Source organism: Oncorhynchus keta, unplaced genomic scaffold (assembly GCF_023373465.1).
Source record: "Oncorhynchus keta strain PuntledgeMale-10-30-2019 unplaced genomic scaffold, Oket_V2 Un_contig_2991_pilon_pilon, whole genome shotgun sequence".
In the NCBI taxonomy this organism is placed as follows: Eukaryota; Metazoa; Chordata; class Actinopteri; order Salmoniformes; family Salmonidae; genus Oncorhynchus; species Oncorhynchus keta.
Window position 1 is genome coordinate 25,480 of NW_026286793.1, and position 19,346 is coordinate 44,825.

Below are 19,346 nucleotides of genomic sequence, written 5' to 3' on the forward strand. Positions count from 1 at the left end.
CAGTTTGCTTGCCCTCTGTTGAAGGATTTTACTTCCGGGCACACGGTCCACCCGCTCGCTCGTCGAAATCAAAATGTATGAACTGGATATTTTTCCGCGCTTCAAGATAATGCAATAATTTACGACGACTTCTGCTGTTTTAACTATAGATATATATTTTTTTTTTGTTGTTGTTTGGTCGTGCATTTACTACTTATCCGGGTTGTTTCGTTAGCCAACTAGCTCGCTGGAAAACGAGAGTTGCGATCTTCGTGAAAGACACTTTCTTACCGCGGGTCAAAGAAGATGTCTGCGGAAGAGGCGGCAGACAAAACAACCCCGGCGGACGCGAGTGCGGGAGATGGCGGAGACGAGGAAGAAGAGTGGCTCTACGGAGGTGTTTACAATGAATATAACATTTAGCTATAAGTGGTTCCAGTTATATAACTAATGCCACATGCAACTGCAAGTCGTTAGGTGCTACCTGATTAGCACAGTAGTTGCTGTCGCTTTGCTAAAGACTAAAGGTGCCGTGGTGCTGCTGCATGTGTTGGCCTAGTGTCACTGTAAACGTCGAGCCGACCAAACTAACGCTACAGCAAATCCTTCAGGATTGCACCAAGGATTTGCACATTGCTCAGTTTGTAAGATATCTAGCTACCTTACCTGTATGCGGGGGGAAAATACAATGGACGGCACAAGCATTGAATGGCTCGTTTTGCATTTGATCATTCTGAACCAATAAACGTGGCTAGTTAGCTATGTAAGTTTATTCAACTAGGGGACGTTAGATGTTGTAATCTATGACTTTATCGTTGACATTTTTACCGTTAGTTAGTTAGTTAATGAATGGTCGTTTCCCTTCTAGATGATGATGAGAGAGCTGATGAAGAAGAGGCCAAACTATCCGCTGCTGTCAGGTGAGTAACGCGCCCTGTTTGTGTATAAATAAGACTGTTGCTGAGTTGTCTCAACTTTCTCTTGTTGTGTTGTCTACAGGATGATCATATTTCAGTCCTCAGTCTGAATGTTTTGGTGATATTTCAGTCCTCAGTCTGGATGTGCTGGTGATATTTCAGTCCTCAGTCTGAGTGTTTTGATGATATTTCAGTCCTCAGTCTGAATGTGTTGATCATATTTCAGTCCTCAGTCTGAGTGTTTTGATGATATTTCAGTCCTCAGTCTGAATGTTTTGATGATATTTCAGCCCTCAGTCTGAATGTTTTGTGATATTTCTGTCCTCAGTCTGAATAATGTATTGGTGATATTTCAGTCCTCAGTCTGAATGTTTTGGTGATATTTCAGTCCTCAGTCTGAGTGTTTTGATGATATTTCAGTCCTCAGTCTGAATGTGTTGATGATATTTCAGTCCTCAGTCTGAATGTACATTTACATTTAAGTCATTTAGCAGACGCTCTTATCCAGAGCGACTTACAAATTGGAATAATGTTTTTGATGGATATTTCTGTCCTCAGTCTGAATAATGTATTGGTGATATTTCAGTCCTCAGTCTGAGTGTTTTGATGATATTTCAGTCCTCAGTCTGAGTGTTTTGATGATATTTCAGTCCTCAGTCTGAATGTGTTGATCATATTTCAGTCCTCAGTCTGAGTGTTTTGATGATATTTCAGTCCTCAGTCTGAATGTTTTGATGATATTTCAGTCCTCAGTCTGAATGTGTTGGTGATATTTCAGTCCTCAGTCTGAATGTTTTGGTGATATTTCAGTCCTCAGTCTGAATGTTTTGGTGATATTTCAGTCCTCAGTCTGAGTGTTTTGATGATATTTCAGTCCTCAGTCTGAATGTGTTGATGATATTTCAGTCCTCAGTCTGAGTGTTTTGATGATATTTCAGTCCTCAGTCTGAATAATGTATTGGTGATATTTCAGTCTTCAGTCTGAATGTTTTGGTGATATTTCAGTCCTCAGTCGGAATGTTTTGGTGATATTTCAGTCCTCAGTCTGAATGTGTTGGTGATATTTCAGTCCTCAGTCTGAATGTTTTGGTGATATTTCAGTCCTCAGTCTGAATGTTTTGGTGATATTTCAGTCCTCAGTCTGAATGTGTTGGTGATATTTCAGTCCTCGGTCTGAATGTGTTGGTGATATTTCAGTCCTCCAGTCTGAATGTTTTGGTGATATTTCAGTCCTCAGTCTGAATGTTTTGGGTGATATTTCAGTCCTCAGTCTGAATGTGTTGGTGATATTTCAGTCCTCAGTCTGAATGTATTGATGATATTTCAGTCCTCAGTTTGAATGTTTTGATGATATTTCCATCCTCAGTGCACCTATTCCTGCTACTGAGTCAGAAGAGGCAGCTACTACAGGCAATGGAGTGGAAGCTCAGGTAAGACCTCTTCCCCCTGTGTGTCCCAAATCGCACCCTATTCCCCTGTCGTGCACCAAGTTTGACCGAAGTAGTGCACTATATAGGGAATAGGGTGCCATAGGGCTCTGGTCTAAAGTAGTGCCCTATATAGGGAATAGGGTGCCACAGGGCTCTGGTCTAAAGTAGTGCACTATATAGGGAATAGGGTGCCACAGGGCTCTGGTCTAAAGTAGTGCACTATATAGGGAATTGGGTGCCACAGGGCTCTGGTCTAAAGTAGTGCACTATATAGGGTGCCATAGGCTCTGGTCTAAAGTAGTGCACTAGGGTATAGGGAATAGGGTGCCACAGGGCTCTGGTCTAAAGCAGTGCCCATATAGGGAATAGGGTGCCATTTGTGACCGAGGGGTAGTGTTTTTCTCCTATCGTTGTCGATGCAAGGCATGGGTGAATTGGGATTTGTGTGTAATTAAAGTCTGGAGTTTCTCCTGGTCAGTTCATGTGGTCTGGAAACACTCCAGGACCTGTGTTATGTGTTCAGGAGATGGGTTCTGATCCGGGTTTCTGTCTCTCTCTGTTTGTTTCTCTCTCCTCCTTCTCTCTCTTCCCTCCTCTTTTTTCCATCTCTCTCCCTACTATCCCCCTTCCCTCTCTTTCCCTCTCCATCCCCTCTCTCTCTCCTCTCCCTTCTCTCTCATTCCCTCCCTCTTTTTCCATTTCTCCCTATCCCCCTTCCCTCTCTTTCCCCATCCATCCCCCCCTCTCTCTCTCCCCCCTCTCTCCATCTCTCTCCCTATCCCCCTTCCCTCTCTTTCCCTCTCCATCCCCCCTCTCTCCCCCTCTCTCCATCTCTCTCCCTACTATCCCCCTTCCCCCTCTTTCCTCTCCATCCCCTCTCTCTCTCCTCCCTTCTCTCTCATTCCCTCCCTCTTTTCCATCTCTCCCTATCCCCCCTTCTCTCTCTCCCTCCCCTTCTCTCTCATTCCCTCCCTCTTTTCCATCTCTCTCCCTACTATCCCCCTTCCCTCTCTTTCCCTCTCCATCCCCCTCTCTCTCTCCCCTCTCTCCATCTCTCTCCTATCCCTTCCTCTCTTTCCCCATCCATCCCCCTCTCTCTCCCCTCTCTTCATCTCTCTCCCTACTATCCCCCTTCCCTCTCTTTCCCTCTCCACCCCCCCTCTCTCTCCCCCTCTCTCCATCTCTCTCCCTACTATCCCCCTTCCCCTCTTTCCCTCTCCATCCCCCTCTCTCTCTCCCACTCTCTCCATCTCTCTCCCTATCCCCCTTCCCTCTCTTTCCCCTCCATCCCCCTCTCTCTCTCCTCTCTCTTTCTCAGGAGAAGGAGCCAGGAGATGATGACGACAGTGATAGCGACAGCGCGATGATGACGATGATGTTCGTGTCACCATCGGAGACATCAAGACCGAGCCCCACAGTACACGTACGTGTCTTTAAAGTAGAGGTCCCTACAGTACACGTCTTTAAAGTAGAGGTCCCTACAGTACACGTCTTTAAAGTAGAGGTCCCCACAGTACACATCTTTAAAGTAGAGGTCCCCACAGTACACATCTTTAAAGTAGAGGTCCCCACAGTACACATCTTTAAAGTAGAGGTCCCTACAGTACACGTCTTTAAAGTAGAGGTCCCCACAGTACACATCTTTAAAGTAGAGGTCCCCACAGTACACATCTTTAAAGTAGAGGTCCCCACAGTACACATCTTTAAAGTAGAGGTCCCTACAGTACACATCTTTAAAGTAGAGGTCCCTACAGTACACGTCTTTAAAGTAGAGGTCCCTACAGTACACGTCTTTAAAGTAGAGGTCCCTACAGTACACGTCTTTAAAGTAGAGGTCCCTACAGTACACGTAAGTGTCTTTAAAGTAGAGGTCCCTACAGTACATGTCTTTAAAGTAGAGGTCCCTACAGTACACGTCTTTAAAGTAGAGGTCCCTACAGTACACGTCTTTAAAGTAGAGGTCCCCACAGTACACGTCTTTAAAGTAGAGGTCCCTACAGTACACGTCTTTAAAGTAGAGGTCCCCACAGTACACGTCTTTAAAGTAGAGGTCCCTACAGTACACGTCTTTAAAGTAGAGATCCCTACAGTACACGTCTTTAAAGTAGAGGTCCCTACAGTACACGTCTTTAAAGTAGAGGTCCCTACAGTACACGTGCGCGTCTTTAAAGTAGAGATCCCCACAGTACACGTCTTTAAAGTAGAGATCCCCACAGTACGTGTCTTTAAAGTAGAGGTCCCTACAGTACACGTCTTTAAAGTAGAGGTCCCTACAGTACACGTGCACGTCTTTAAAGTAGAGATCCCCACAGTACACGTAAGTGTCTTTAAAGTAGAGATCCCCACAGTACACGTGCGCGTCTTTAAAGTAGAAGTCCCTACAGTACACGTGCGCGTCTTTAAAGTAGAGGTCCCTACAGTACACGTGCGCGTCTTTAAAGTAGAGATCCCCACAGTACACATCTTTAAAGTAGAGGTCCCTACAGTACATGTGCGCGTCTTTAAAGTAGAGGTCCCTACAGTACACGTGCACGTTTTAAAGTAGAGGTCCCTACAGTACACGTCTTTAAAGTAGAGGTCCCTACAGTACACGTGCGCGTCTTTAAAGTAGAGGTCCCCACAGTACACGTGCGCGTCAACGGCGATACCGATTATTGGAGAACCAAAAAAGCGTACCGATTAATCGGCCGATTTGTATATATGTATTTGTAATAATGACAATTATAACAATACCGAATGAACACTTTTATTTTAACTTAGTATAATACATAAATAAAAAATCAATATAGTCTCAAATAAATAATCAAACGTGTTCAATTTGGTTTAAATAATGCAAAAACACAGTGTTGGAGAAGAAAGTAAAAGTGCAATATTTGCCATGTAAGAAAGCTAACGTTTCAGTTCCTTGCTCAGAACATGAGAACATATGAAGGTGGTGGTTCCTTTTAACATGAGTCTTCAATATTCCCAGTTAAGAAGCTTTAGGTTGTAGTTATTATAGGTCTATTTCTCTCTATAGCATTTGTATTTCATATACCTTTGACTATTGGATGTTCTAATAGTTGTTCTAATTGCCACCCTATTGGATGTTCTAATAGGTGTTCTAATTTCCACCCTATTGGATGTTCTAATAGGTGTTCTAGTGCCACCCTATTGGATATTCTAATAGTTGTTCTAATTGCCACCCTATTGGATGTTCTAATTGCCACCCTATTGGATGTTCTAAGTGCCACCCTATTGGATGTTCTAATTGCCACCCTATTGGATGTTCTAATAGTTGTTCTAATTGCCACCCTATTGGATGTTCTAATAGTTGTTCTAATTGCCACCCTATTGGATGTTCTAATTGCCACCCTATTGGATGTTCTAATTGCCACCCTATTGGATGTTCTAATAGGTGTTCTAATTGCCACCCTATTGGATGTTCTAATAGTTGTTCTAATTGCCACCCTATTGGATGTTCTAATAGTTGTTCTAGTTGCCACCCTATTGGATGTTCTAATAGTTGTTCTAATTGCCATCCTATTGGATGTTCTAATAGGTGTTCTAATTGCCATCCTAATCTCGTGAGTTGATAGGCTTGAAGTCGTAAACAGCGCAATGCTTGAAGCACAGCGAAGAGCTGCTGGCAAACGCCGTTAAAGTGCTGTTTAAATGAATGTTTACGAGCCTGCTGCTGCCTACCAACGCTCAGTCAGACTGCTCTATCAAATATCAAATCATAGACTTAATTATAATATAATAAACACACGCAAATACCAGCTTTATGTAATTAATATGGTCAAATCCAGAAACTATAATTTCTGGGTCAAATGTTTAAATTTTTATAAACATGAATTTCTTTTAACTAAATATGCAGGTTTAAAAAAAATATACTTGTGTTTTGATTTGAATTAAGGCATTGGTGTTTAGGGTTAGGTACATTGGTGTTTAGGTTTAGGTACATTGGTGTTTAGGTTTAGGTACATTGGTGTTTAGGATTAGGTACATTGGTGTTTAGAGTTAGGTACATTGGTGTTTAGGGTTAGGTACATTGGTGTTTAGGGTTAGGTACATTGGTGTTTAGAGTTAGGTACATTGGTGTTTAGGGTTAGGTACATTGGTGTTTAGGGTTAGGTACATTGGTGTTTAGGGTTGGGTACATTGGTGTTTATAGTTAGGTACATTGGTGTTTAGGGTTAGGTACATTGGTGTTTAGGGTTAGGTACATTGGTGTTTAGGGTTAGGTACATTGGTGTTTAGGGTTGGGTACATTGGTGTTTAGGGTTGGGTACATTGGTGTTTAGAGTTAGGTACATTGGTGTTTATAGTTAGGTACATTGGTGTTTAGGGTTGGGTACATTGGTGTTTATAGTTAGGTACATTGGTGTTTATGGTTAGGTACATTGGTGTTTATGGTTAGGTACATTGGTGTTTAGGGTTAGGTACATTGGTGTTTAGGGTTAGGTACATTGGTGTTTATGGTTAGGTACATTGGTGTTTATGGTTAGGTACATTGGTGTTTAGGGTTAGGTACATTGGTGTTTAGGGTTAGGTACATTGGTGTTTAGGGTTAGGTACATTGGTGTTTAGGGTTAGGTACATTGGTGTTTATAGTTAGGTACATTGGTGTTTATAGTTAGGTACATTGGTGTTTATAGTTAGGTACATTGGTGTTTATAGTTAGGTACATTGGTGTTTAGGGTTGGGTACATTGGTGTTTAGGGTTAGGTACATTGTGTGTTGGGTTAGGTACATTGGTGTTTAGGGTTAGGTACATTGGTTTAGGGTTAGGTACATTGGTGTTTATAGTTAGGTACATTGGTGTTTATAGTTAGGTACATTGGTGTTTAGGGTTGGGTACATTGGTGTTTAGAGTTAGGTACATTGGTGTTTAGAGTTAGGTACATTGGTGTTTAGGGTTGGGTACATTGGTGTTTATAGTTAGGTACATTGGTGTTTAGGGTTAGGTACATTGGTGTTTAGGGTTAGGTACATTGGTGTTTAGGGTTAGGTACATTGGTGTTTATGGTTAGGTACATTGGTGTTTATGGTTAGGTACATTGGTGTTTATAGTTAGGTACATTGGTGTTTATGGTTAGGTACATTGGTGTTTAGGGTTAGGTACATTGGTGTTTATAGTTAGGTACATTGGTGTTTATAGTTAGGTACATTGGTGTTTATGGTTAGGTACATTGGTGTTTAGGGTTGGGTACATTGGTGTTTAGGGTTAGGTACATTGGTGTTTAGGGTTAGGTACATTGGTGTTTAGGGTTAGGTACATTGGTGTTTATAGTTAGGTACATTGGTGTTTAGGGTTAGGTACATTGGTGTTTAGGGTTAGGTACATTGGTGTTTATAGTTAGGTACATTGGTGTTTAGGGTTGGGTACATTGGTGTTTAGAGTTAGGGACATTGGTGTTTTGGGTTGGGTAAATTGGTGTTTAGAGTTAGGTACATTGGTGTTTAGGGTTAGGTACATTGGTGTTTAGGGTTAGGTACATTGGTGTTTAGGGTTGGGTACATTGGTGTTTATAGTTAGGTACATTGGTGTTTAGGGTTAGGTACATTGGTGTTTAGGGTTAGGTACATTGGTGTTTAGGGTTAGGTACATTGGTGTTTAGGGTTGGGTACATTGGTGTTTAGGGTTGGGTACATTGGTGTTTAGAGTTAGGTACATTGGTGTTTATAGTTAGGTACATTGGTGTTTAGGGTTGGGTACATTGGTGTTTATAGTTAGGTACATTGGTGTTTATGGTTAGGTACATTGGTGTTTTTAGGGTTAGGTACATTGGTGTTTAGGGTTAGGTACATTGGTGTTTAGGGTTAGGTACATTGGTGTTTATGGTTAGGTACATTGGTGTTTATGGTTAGGTACATTGGTGTTTAGGGTTAGGTACATTGGTGTTTAGGGTTAGGTACATTGGTGTTTTAGGGTTAGGTACATTGGTGTTTAGGGTTAGGTACATTGGTGTTTATAGTTAGGTACATTGGTGTTTATAGTTAGGTACATTGGTGTTTATAGTTAGGTACATTGGTGTTTATAGTTAGGTACATTGGTGTTTATAGTTAGGTACATTGGTGTTTAGGGTTGGGTACATTGGTGTTTAGGGTTAGGTACATTGGTGTTTAGGGTTAGGTACATTGGTGTTTAGGGTTAGGTACATTGGTGTTTAGGGTTAGGTACATTGGTGTTTATAGTTAGGTACATTGGTGTTTATAGTTAGGTACATTGGTGTTTAGGGTTGGGTACATTGGTGTTTAGAGTTAGGTACATTGGTGTTTAGAGTTAGGTACATTGGTGTTTAGGGTTGGGTACATTGGTGTTTATAGTTAGGTACATTGGTGTTTAGGGTTAGGTACATTGGTGTTTAGGGTTAGGTACATTGGTGTTTAGGGTTAGGTACATTGGTGTTTATGGTTAGGTACATTGGTGTTTATGGTTAGGTACATTGGTGTTTAGGGTTAGGTACATTGGTGTTTAGGGTTAGGTACATTGGTGTTTAGGGTTGGGTACATTGGTGTTTATAGTTAGGTACATTGGTGTTTATAGTTAGGTACATTGGTGTTTATAGTTAGGTACATTGGTGTTTAGGGTTGGGTACATTGGTGTTTAGGGTTAGGTACATTGGTGTTTAGGGTTAGGTACATTGGTGTTTAGGGTTAGGTACATTGGTGTTTATAGTTAGGTACATTGGTGTTTAGGGTTAGGTACATTGGTGTTTAGGGGTTAGGTACATTGGTGTTTATAGTTAGGTACATTGGTGTTTATAGTTAGGTACATTGGTGTTTATAGTTAGGTACATTGGTGTTTAGGGTTGGGTACATTGGTGTTTATAGTTAGGTACATTGGTGTTTAGGGTTAGGTACATTGGTGTTTAGGGTTGGGTACATTGGTGTTTATAGTTAGGTACATTGGTGTTTATAGTTAGGTACATTGGTGTTTAGGGTTAGGTACATTGGTGTTTAGGGTTGGGTACATTGGTGTTTAGGGTTGGGTACATTGGTGTTTAGGGTTAGGTACATTGGTGTTTAGGGTTAGGTACATTGGTGTTTAGGGTTAGGTACATTGGTGTTTATAGTTAGGTACATTGGTGTTTATAGTTAGGTACATTGGTGTTTAGGGTTGGGTACATTGGTGTTTAGGGTTAGGTACATTGGTGTTTAGGGTTAGGTACATTGGTGTTTAGGGTTGGGTACATTGGTGTTTATAGTTAGGTACATTGGTGTTTATAGTTAGGTACATTGGTGTTTAGGGTTAGGTACATTGGTGTTTAGGGTTAGGTACATTGGTGTTTAGGGTTAGGTACATTGGTGTTTATAGTTAGGTACATTGGTGTTTAGGGTTAGGTACATTGGTGTTTAGGGTTAGGTACATTGGTGTTTATAGTTAGGTACATTGGTGTTTATAGTTAGGTACATTGGTGTTTATAGTTAGGTACATTGGTGTTTGGGTTGGGTACATTGGTGTTTATAGTTAGGTACATTGGTGTTTATAGTTAGGTACATTGGTGTTTAGGGTTGGGTACATTGGTGTTTATAGTTAGGTACATTGGTGTTTATAGTTAGGTACATTGGTGTTTATAGTTAGGTACATTGGTGTTTAGGGTTGGGTACATTGGTGTTTATAGTTAGGTACATTGGTGTTTATGGTTAGGTACATTGGTGTTTAGGGTTAGGTACATTGGTGTTTAGGGTTAGGTACATTGGTGTTTAGGGTTAGGTACATTGGTGTTTAGGGTTAGGTACATTGGTGTTTATGGTTAGGTACATTGGTGTTTAGGGTTAGGTACATTGGTGTTTAGGGTTGGGTACATTGGTGTTTAGGGGTTAGGTACATTGGTGTTTAGGGTTAGGTACATTGGTGTTTAGGGTTAGGTACATTGGTGTTTAGGGTTGGGTACATGGTGTTTAGGGTTAGGTACATTGGTGTTTATAGTTAGGTACATTGGTGTTTAGGGTTAGGTACATTGGTGTTTAGGGTTGGGTACATTGGTGTTTAGGGTTGGGTACATTGGTGTTTATAGTTAGGTACATTGGTGTTTATAGTTAGGTACATTGGTGTTTAGGGTTAGGTACATTGGTGTTTAGGGTTGGGTACATTGGTGTTTAGGGTTAGGTACATTGGTGTTTAGGGTTAGGTACATTGGTGTTTAGGGTTAGGTACATTGGTGTTTAGGGTTAGGTACATTGGTGTTTAGGGTTAGGTACATTGGTGTTTAGGGTTAGGTACATTGGTGTTTATGGTTAGGTACATTGGTGTTTATAGTTAGGTACATTGGTGTTTATGGTTAGGTACATTGGTGTTTAGGGTTAGGTACATTGGTGTTTAGGGTTAGGTACATTGGTGTTTAGGGTTAGGTACATTGGTGTTTAGGGTTAGGTACATTGGTGTTTAGGGTTAGGTACATTGGTGTTTAGGGTTAGGTACATTGGTGTTTAGGGTTGGGTACATTGGTGTTTAGGGTTAGGTACATTGGTGTTTAGGGTTAGGTACATTGGTGTTTAGGGTTAGGTACATTGGTGTTTAGGGTTAGGTACATTGGTGTTTAGGGTTAGGTACATTGGTGTTTAGGGTTAGGTACATTGGTGTTTAGGGTTGGGTACATTGGTGTTTAGGGTTAGGTACATTGGTGTTTAGGGTTAGGTACATTGGTGTTTAGGGTTAGGTACATTGGTGTTTGATACCTTGATACCTGTTTGGCGAAGTAGGCTGTGATTGGATGATAAATTAACAGGCACCGCATTGATACCTTTTTGGCGAAGTAGGCTTGTGATTGGATGATAAATTAAAAGGCACCGCATTGATACCTGTTTGGCGAAGTAGGCTGTGATTGGATGATAAATTAACAGGCACCGCATTGATACCTGTTTGGCGAAGTAGGCTTGTGATTGGATGATAAATTAACAGGCACCGCATTGATACCTGTTTGGCGAAGTAGGCTTGTGATTGGATGGCAAATTAACAGGCACCGCATTGATGATTTGCAACTCAGGGACAAGCTAGTTAAACTAGTAATATCATCAGCCGTGTGTAGTTAACTAGTAATTATGTTAAGATTGATTGTTTTTTTTTTACAAGATAAATTTCATGCTAGCTACGGTCTTTAGAGGGATAGTTCACCCGTAATGTCTTTAAAGGGATAGTTCACCCGTAATGTCTTTAAAGGGATAGTTCACCCGTAATGTCTTTAAAGGGATAGTTCACCCGTAATGTCTTTAAAGGGATAGTTCACCCGTAATGTCTTTAAAGGGATAGTTCACCCGTAATGTCTTTAAAGGGATAGTTCACCCGTAATGTCTTTAAAGGGATAGTTCACCCGTAATGTCTTTAAAGGGATAGTTCACCCGTAATGTCTTTAAAGGGATAGTTCACCCGTAATGTCTTTAAAGGGATAGTTCACCCGTAATGTCTTTAAAGGGATAGCTCACCCGTAATGTCTTTAAAGGGATAGTTCACCCGTAATGTCTTTAAAGGGATAGTTCACCCGTAATGTCTTTAAAGGGATAGCTCACCCGTAATGTCTTTAAAGGGATAGTTCACCCGTAATGTCTAAGCCGATCTGACCGTATTATTCCCAGATAAGGGGTTTCAAGTACAGCTGATGAGCCTGAATTCATCTATTGTATTTCACAGCCTTTGACGCTGTTGTTGACATGTCTGGGTTGTTGTTGTTGACATGTCTGGGTTGTTGTTGTTGTTGTTGACATGTCTGGTTTGTTGTTGTTGTTGTTGACATGTCTTGTTTGTTGTTGTTGTTGTTGACATGTCTGGGTTGTTGTTGTTGACATGTCTGGGTTGTTGTTGTTGACATGTCTGGGTTGTTGTTGTTGTTGACATGTCTTGTTTGTTGTTGTTGTTGACATGTCTTGTTTGTTGTTGTTGTTGACATGTCTGGTTTGTTGTTGTTGTCATGTCTGGTTTGTTGTTGTTGTTGTTGACATGTGGTTTGTTGTTGTTGTTGTTGACATGTCTGGTTTGTTGTTGTAGAACGTATGGAGTGGCTCCTGTTAACCTGAACATAAAGACAGCGGGAGCCAGACCCTATGGAACAGGTACTGTAGAGTTCTGTTCTTCACCTGTTCTATACACTTTACACAGTGGCCACAACTACATTAACTATAGACATGGGCCGACATGGAGTGGGAAATGTAAAGTACATGCTAATAGAGGTGTCCATTCCCTGCCATAGGTGTCCATTCCACTGCCATAAGGTGTCCATTCCCACTGCCATAGGTGTCCATTCCCACTGCCATAGGTGTCCATTCCCACTGCCATAGGTGTCCATTCCCCTGCCATAGGTGTCCATTCCCACTGCCATAGGTGTCCATTCCCACCACCATAGGTGTCCATTCCCACCACCATAGGTGTCCATTCCCACTGCCATAGGTGTCCATTCCCACTGCCATAGGTGTCCATTCCCACTGCCATAGGTGTCCATTCCCACTGCCATAGGTGTCCATTCCCACCACCATAGGTGTCCATTCCCACCACCATAGGTGTCCATTCCCACCTGCCATAGGTGTCCATTCCACCACCATGTGATAGGTGTCCATTCCCACTGCCATAGGTGTCCATTCCCACTGCCATAGGTGTCCATTCCCACTGCCATAGGTGTCCATTCCCACTGCCATAGGTGTCCATTCCACCACCATAGGTGTCCATTCCCACCACCATAGGTGTCCATTCCCACCACCATAGGTGTCCATTCCCACTGCCATAGGTGTCCATTCCCACTGCCATAGGTGTCCATTCCCACCACCATAGGTGTCCATTCCCACCACCATAGGTGTCCATTCCCACTGCCATAGGTGTCCATTCCCACTGCCATAGGTGTCCATTCCCACTGCCATAGGTGTCCATTCCCACCACCATAGGTGTCCATTCCCACTGCCATAGGTGTCCATTCCCACCACCATAGGTGTCCATTCCCACTGCCATAGGTGTCCATTCCCACTGCCATAGGTGTCCATTCCCACTGCCATAGGTGTCCATTCCCACTGCCATAGGTGTCCATTCCCACTGCCATAGGTGTCCATTCCCACTGCCATAGGTGTCCATTCCCACTGCCATAGGTGTCCATTCCCACTGCCATGGGTGTCCATTCCCACCACCATAGGTGTCCATTCCCACTGCCATAGGTGTCCATTCCCACTGCCATAGGTGTCCATTCCCACTGCCATAGGTGTCCATTCCCACCGCCATAGGTGTCCATTTCCATGGGTGTCCTTCCCCATAGGTGTCCCACTGCCATAGGTGTCCATTCCACTGCCATAGGTGTCCATTCCCACTGCCATAGGTGTCCATTCCCACCACCATAGGTGTCCATTCCCACTGCCATAGGTGTCCATTCCCACCACCATAGGTGTCCATTCCCACCGCCATAGGTGTCCATTCACTGCCATAGGTGTCCATTCCCACCACCATAGGTGTCCATTCCCACCACCATAGGTGTCCATTCCCACTGCCATAGGTGTCCATTCACTGCCATAGGTGTCCATTCCCACCGCCATAGGTGTCCATTCCCACTGCCATAGGTGTCCATTCCCACTGCCATAGGTGTCCATTCCCACTGCCATAGGTGTCCATTCCCACTGCCATGGGTGTCCATTCCCACCGCCATAGGTGTCCATTCCCACCACCATAGGTGTCCAGTCCCACCACCATAGGTGTCCATTCCCACCACCATAGGTGTCCATTCCCACTGCCATGGGGTGTCCAGTCCCACTGCCATAGGTGTCCATTCCCACCACCATAGGGTGTCCATTCCCACCACCATAGGTGTCCATTCCCACTGCCATAGGTGTCCATTCCCCACCATAGGTGTCCATTCCCACCACCATAGGTGTCCATTCCCACCACCATAGGTGTCCATTCCCACCACCATAGGTGTCCATTCCCACCACCATAGGTGTCCATTCCCACCACCATAGGTGTCCATTCCCACCACCATAGGTGTCCATTCCCACCACCATAGGTGTCCAGTCCCACCACCATAGGTGTCCATTCCCACCACCATAGGTGTCCATTCCACCACCATAGGTGTCCATTCCACCACCATAGGTGTCCATTCCCACCACCATAGGTGTCCATTCCCACCACCATGTGTCCATAGGTGTCCATTCCCACTGCCATAGGTGTCCATTCCCACCACCATAGGTGTCCATTCCACCACCAGGTGTCCATTCCCACACCATAGGTGTCCATTCCCACTGCCATAGGTGTCCATTCCCACGCCATAGGTGTCCATTCCCACTGCCATAGGTGTCCATTCCCACTGCCATAGGTGTCCATTCCCACCACCATAGGTGTCCATTCTGCCATAGGTGTCCATTCCCACTGCCATAGGTGTGTCCATAGGTGTCCACCACCATAGGTGTCCATTCCCACTGCCATAGGTGTCCATTCCCACCACCATAGGTGTCCATTCCCACTGCCATAGGTGTCCATTCCCACTGCCATAGGTGTCCATTCCCACTGCCATAGGTGTCCATTCCCACCACCATAGGTGTCCAGGTGTCCATTCCCACCACCATAGGTGTCCATTCCCACCACCATAGGTGTCCATTCCCACTGCCATAGGTGTCCATTCCCACCACCATAGGTGTCCATTCCCACTGCCATAGGTGTCCATTCCCACCACCATAGGTGTCCATTCCCACCACCATAGGTGTCCATTCCCACTGCCATAGGTGTCCATTCCCACCATAGGTGTCCACCATAGGTGTCCATTCCCACCATAGGTGTCCATTCCCACCACCATAGGTGTCCATTCCCACCACCATAGGTGTCCATTCCCACCACCATAGGTGTCCATTCCCACTGCCATAGGTGTCCATTCCCACTGCCATAGGTGTCCATTCCCACCACCATAGGTGTCCATTCCCACCACCATAGGTGTCCATTCCCACCACCATAGGTGTCCATTCCCACTGCCATAGGTGTCCCACCACCATAGGTGTCCATTCCCACCACCATAGGTGTCCATTCCCACCACCATAGGTGTCCAGTCCCACCACCATAGGTGTCCATTCCCACCACCATAGGTGTCCAGTCCCACCACCATAGGTGTCCATTCCCACCATACCATAGGTGTCCAGTCCCACACCATAGGTGTCCAGTCCCACCACCATAGGTGTCCATTCCCACCACCATAGGTGTCCAGTCTCACCACCATAGGTGTCCATTCACCACCATAGGTGTCCAGTCCCACCACCATAGGTGTCCATTCCCAGGTGTCCATTCCCATAGGTGTCCATTCCCACCACCATAGGTGTCCAGTCCCACCACCATAGGTGTCCATTCCCACCACCATAGGTGTCCATAGGTGTTCCCACCACCATAGGTGTCCATTCCCACCACCATAGGTGTCCATTCCCACCACCATAGGTGTCCATTCCCACTGCCATAGGTGTCCCACCACCATAGGTGTCCATTCCCACTGCCATAGGTGTCCATTCCCACCGCCATAGGTGTCCATTCCCTCACCATAGGTGTCCATTCCCACTGCCATAGGTGTCCATTTCCCACTGCCATAGGTGTCCATTCCCACTGCCATAGGTGTCCATTCCCACTGCCATAGGTGTCCATTCCCACCGCCATAGGTGTCCATTCCCACCACCATAGGTGTCCATTCCCACTGCCATAGGTGTCCATTCCCACTGCCATAGGTGTCCATTCCCACCATACTGCATAGGTGTCCATTCCCACTGCCATAGGTGTCCATTCCCACTGCCATAGGTGTCCATTCCCACTGCCATAGGTGTCCATTGTGCCATAGGTGTCCATTCCCACTGCCATAGGTGTCCATTCCCACTGCCATAGGTGTCCAGGTGTCCCCCACCACCATAGGTGTCCATTCCCACCACCATAGGTGTCCATTCCCACCACCATAGGTGTCCATTCCCACCACCATAGGTGTCCATTCCCACCACCATAGGTGTCCATTCCCACTGCCATAGGTGTCCATTCCCACTGCCATAGGTGTCCATTCCCACTGCCATAGGTGTCCATTCCCACTGCCATAGGTGTCCATTCCCACCACCATAGGTGTCCATTCCCACTGCCATAGGTGTCCATTCCCACTGCCATAGGTGTCCATTCCCACCACCATAGGTGTCCATTCCCACCACCATAGGTGTCCATTCCCACTGCCATAGGTGTCCATTCCCACCGCCATAGGTGTCCATTCCCACTGCCATAGGTGTCCATTCCCACTGCCATAGGTGTCCATTCCCACTGCCATAGGTGTCCATTCCCACTGCCATAGGTGTCCATTCCCACTGCCATAGGTGTCCAGGTAGGTGTCCATTCCCACCACCATAGGTGTCCATTCCCACCACCATAGGTGTGTCCCATGCCATAGGTGTCCATTCCCACTGCCATAGGTGTCCATTCCCACCACCATAGGTGTCCATTCCCACCACCATAGGTGTCCATTCCCACCACCATAGGTGTCCATTCCCACCACCATAGGTGTCCAGTCCCACCACCATAGGTGTCCATTCCCACTGCCATAGGTGTCCATTCCCACCACCATAGGTGTCCATTCCCACCACCATAGGTGTCCAGTCTCACCACCATAGGTGTCCATTCCCACCACCATAGGTGTCCATTCCCACCACCATAGGTGTCCAGTCCACACCATAGGTGTCCAGTCTCACCACCATAGGTGTCCATTCCCACCACCATAGGTGTCCAGTCCCACCACCATAGGTGTCCAGTCCCACCACCATAGGTGTCCATTCCCACCACCATAGGTGTCCAGTCCCACCACCATAGGTGTCCAGTCCCACCACCATAGGTGTCCATTCCCACCACCCATAGGTGTCCAGTGTCCACCACCATAGGTGTCCATTCCCACCACCATAGGTGTCCAGTCCCATCACCATAGGTGTCCATTCCCACCACCATAGGTGTCCAGTTCACCACCATAGGTGTCCAGTCCCACCACCATAGGTGTCCATTCCCACCACCATAGGTGTCCAGTCTCACCACCATAGGTGTCCAGTCCCACCACCATAGGTGTCCATTCCCACCACCATAGGTGTCCAGTCCCACCACCATAGGTGTCCATTCCCACTGCCATAGGTGTCCAGTCCCACCACCATAGGTGTCCATTCACCATAGGTGTCCATTCCCACCACCATAGGTGTCCATTCCCACCACCATAGGTGTCCATTCCCACACCATAGGTGTCCATTCCCACACCATAGGTGTCCATTCCCACCACCATAGGTGTCCATTCCCACTGCCATAGGTGTCCATTCCCACTGCCATAGGTGTCCATTCCCACCACCATAGGTGTCCATTCCCATAGGTGTCCATTCCCACCACCATAGGTGTCCATTCCCACCACCATAGGTGTCCATTCCCACCACCATAGGTGTCCATTCCCACTGCCATAGGTGTCCATTCCCACCACCATAGGTGTCCATTCCCACCACCATAGGTGTCCATTCCCACCACCATAGGTGTCCATTCCCACTGCCATAGGTGTCCATTCCCACTCACCATAGGTGTCCATCCCACCACCATAGGTGTCCATTCCCACCACCATAGGTGTCCATTCCCACCACCATAGGTGTCCATTCCCACTGCCATAGGTGTCCATTCCCACCACCATACTGCCATAGGTGTCCATTCCCACCACCATAGGTGTCCATTCCCACTGCCATAGGTGTCCATTCACCATAGGTGTCCATTCCCACTGCCATAGGTGTCCATTCCCACCACCATAGGTGTCCATTCCCACTGCCATAGGTGTCCATTCCCACCACCATAGGTGTCCATTCCATTCCCACTGCCATAGGTGTCCATTCCCACTGCCATAGGTGTCCATTCCCACCACCATAGGTGTCCATTCCCACCGCCATAGGTGTCCATTCCCACTGCCATAGGTGTCCATTCCCACTGCCATAGGTGTCCATTCCCACTGCCATAGGTGTCCATTCCCACTGCCATAGGTGTCCATTCCCACCACCATAGGTGTCCATTCCCACTGCCATAGGTGTCCATTCCCACTGCCATAGGTGTCCATTCCCACTGCCATAGGTGTCCATTCCCACCGCCATAGGTGTCCATTCCCACTGCCATAGGTGTCCATTCCCACTGCCATAGGTGTCCATTCCCACCACCATAGGTGTCCATTCCCACCACCATAGGTGTCCATTCCCACTGCCATAGGTGTCCATTCCCACTGCCATAGGTGTCCATTCCCACCACCATAGGTGTCCATTCCCACCACCAGGTGTCCATTCCCACTGCCATAGGTGTCCATTCCCACTGCCATAGGTGTCCATTCCCACCACCATAGGTGTCCATTCCCACCACCATAGGTGTCCATTCCCACTGCCATAGGTGTCCATTCCCACCACCATAGGTGTCCATTCCCACCGCCATAGGTGTCCATTCCCACTGCCATAGGTGTCCAGTCCCACCACCATAGGTGTCCATTCCCACCACCATAGGTGTCCATTCCCACCACCATAGGTGTCCAGTCCCACCACCATAGGTGTCCAGTCCCACCACCATAGGTGTCCAGTCCCACCACCATAGGTGTCCAGTCCCACCACCATAGGTGTCCATTCCCACCACCATAGGTGTCCATTCCCACCACCATAGGTGTCCATTCCCACCACCATAGGTGTCCAGTCCCACCACCATAGGTGTCCATTCATAGGTGTCCATTGCCATAGGTGTCCATTCCCACCATAGGTGTCCATTCCCACCACCATAGGTGTCCATTCCCACCACCATAGGTGTCCATTCACCACCATAGGTGTCCATTCCCACCACCATAGGTGTCCATTCCCACCACCATAGGTGTCCATTCCCACCACCATAGGTGTCCATTCCCACCACCATAGGTGTCCATTCCCACCACCATAGGTGTCCATTCCCACTGCCATAGGTGTCCATTCCCACCACCATAGGTGTCCATTCCCACCACCATAGGTGTCCATTCCCACCACCATAGGTGTCCATTCCCACCACCATAGGTGTCCATTCCAGGTGTCCATTCCCACCATAGGTGTCCAT

At 46.0% G+C, this 19,346-nt stretch overlaps 1 long non-coding RNA gene and 1 pseudogene across 1 annotated transcript; both read left to right on the forward strand.

Moving 5' to 3' along the window:
* Nucleotides 1-285: 285 nt before the first annotated feature.
* LOC127923505 (pre-mRNA 3'-end-processing factor FIP1-like) overlaps nt 286-19,346 on the forward strand; it is a 65,201-nt pseudogene continuing 46,140 nt past the window's right edge.
* Nucleotides 10,055-10,986, forward strand: LOC127923504 (uncharacterized). The gene is made up of 3 exons (XR_008114554.1): nt 10,055-10,094; nt 10,425-10,534; nt 10,579-10,986. It is a non-coding gene; the product is annotated as an uncharacterized LOC127923504 (long non-coding RNA).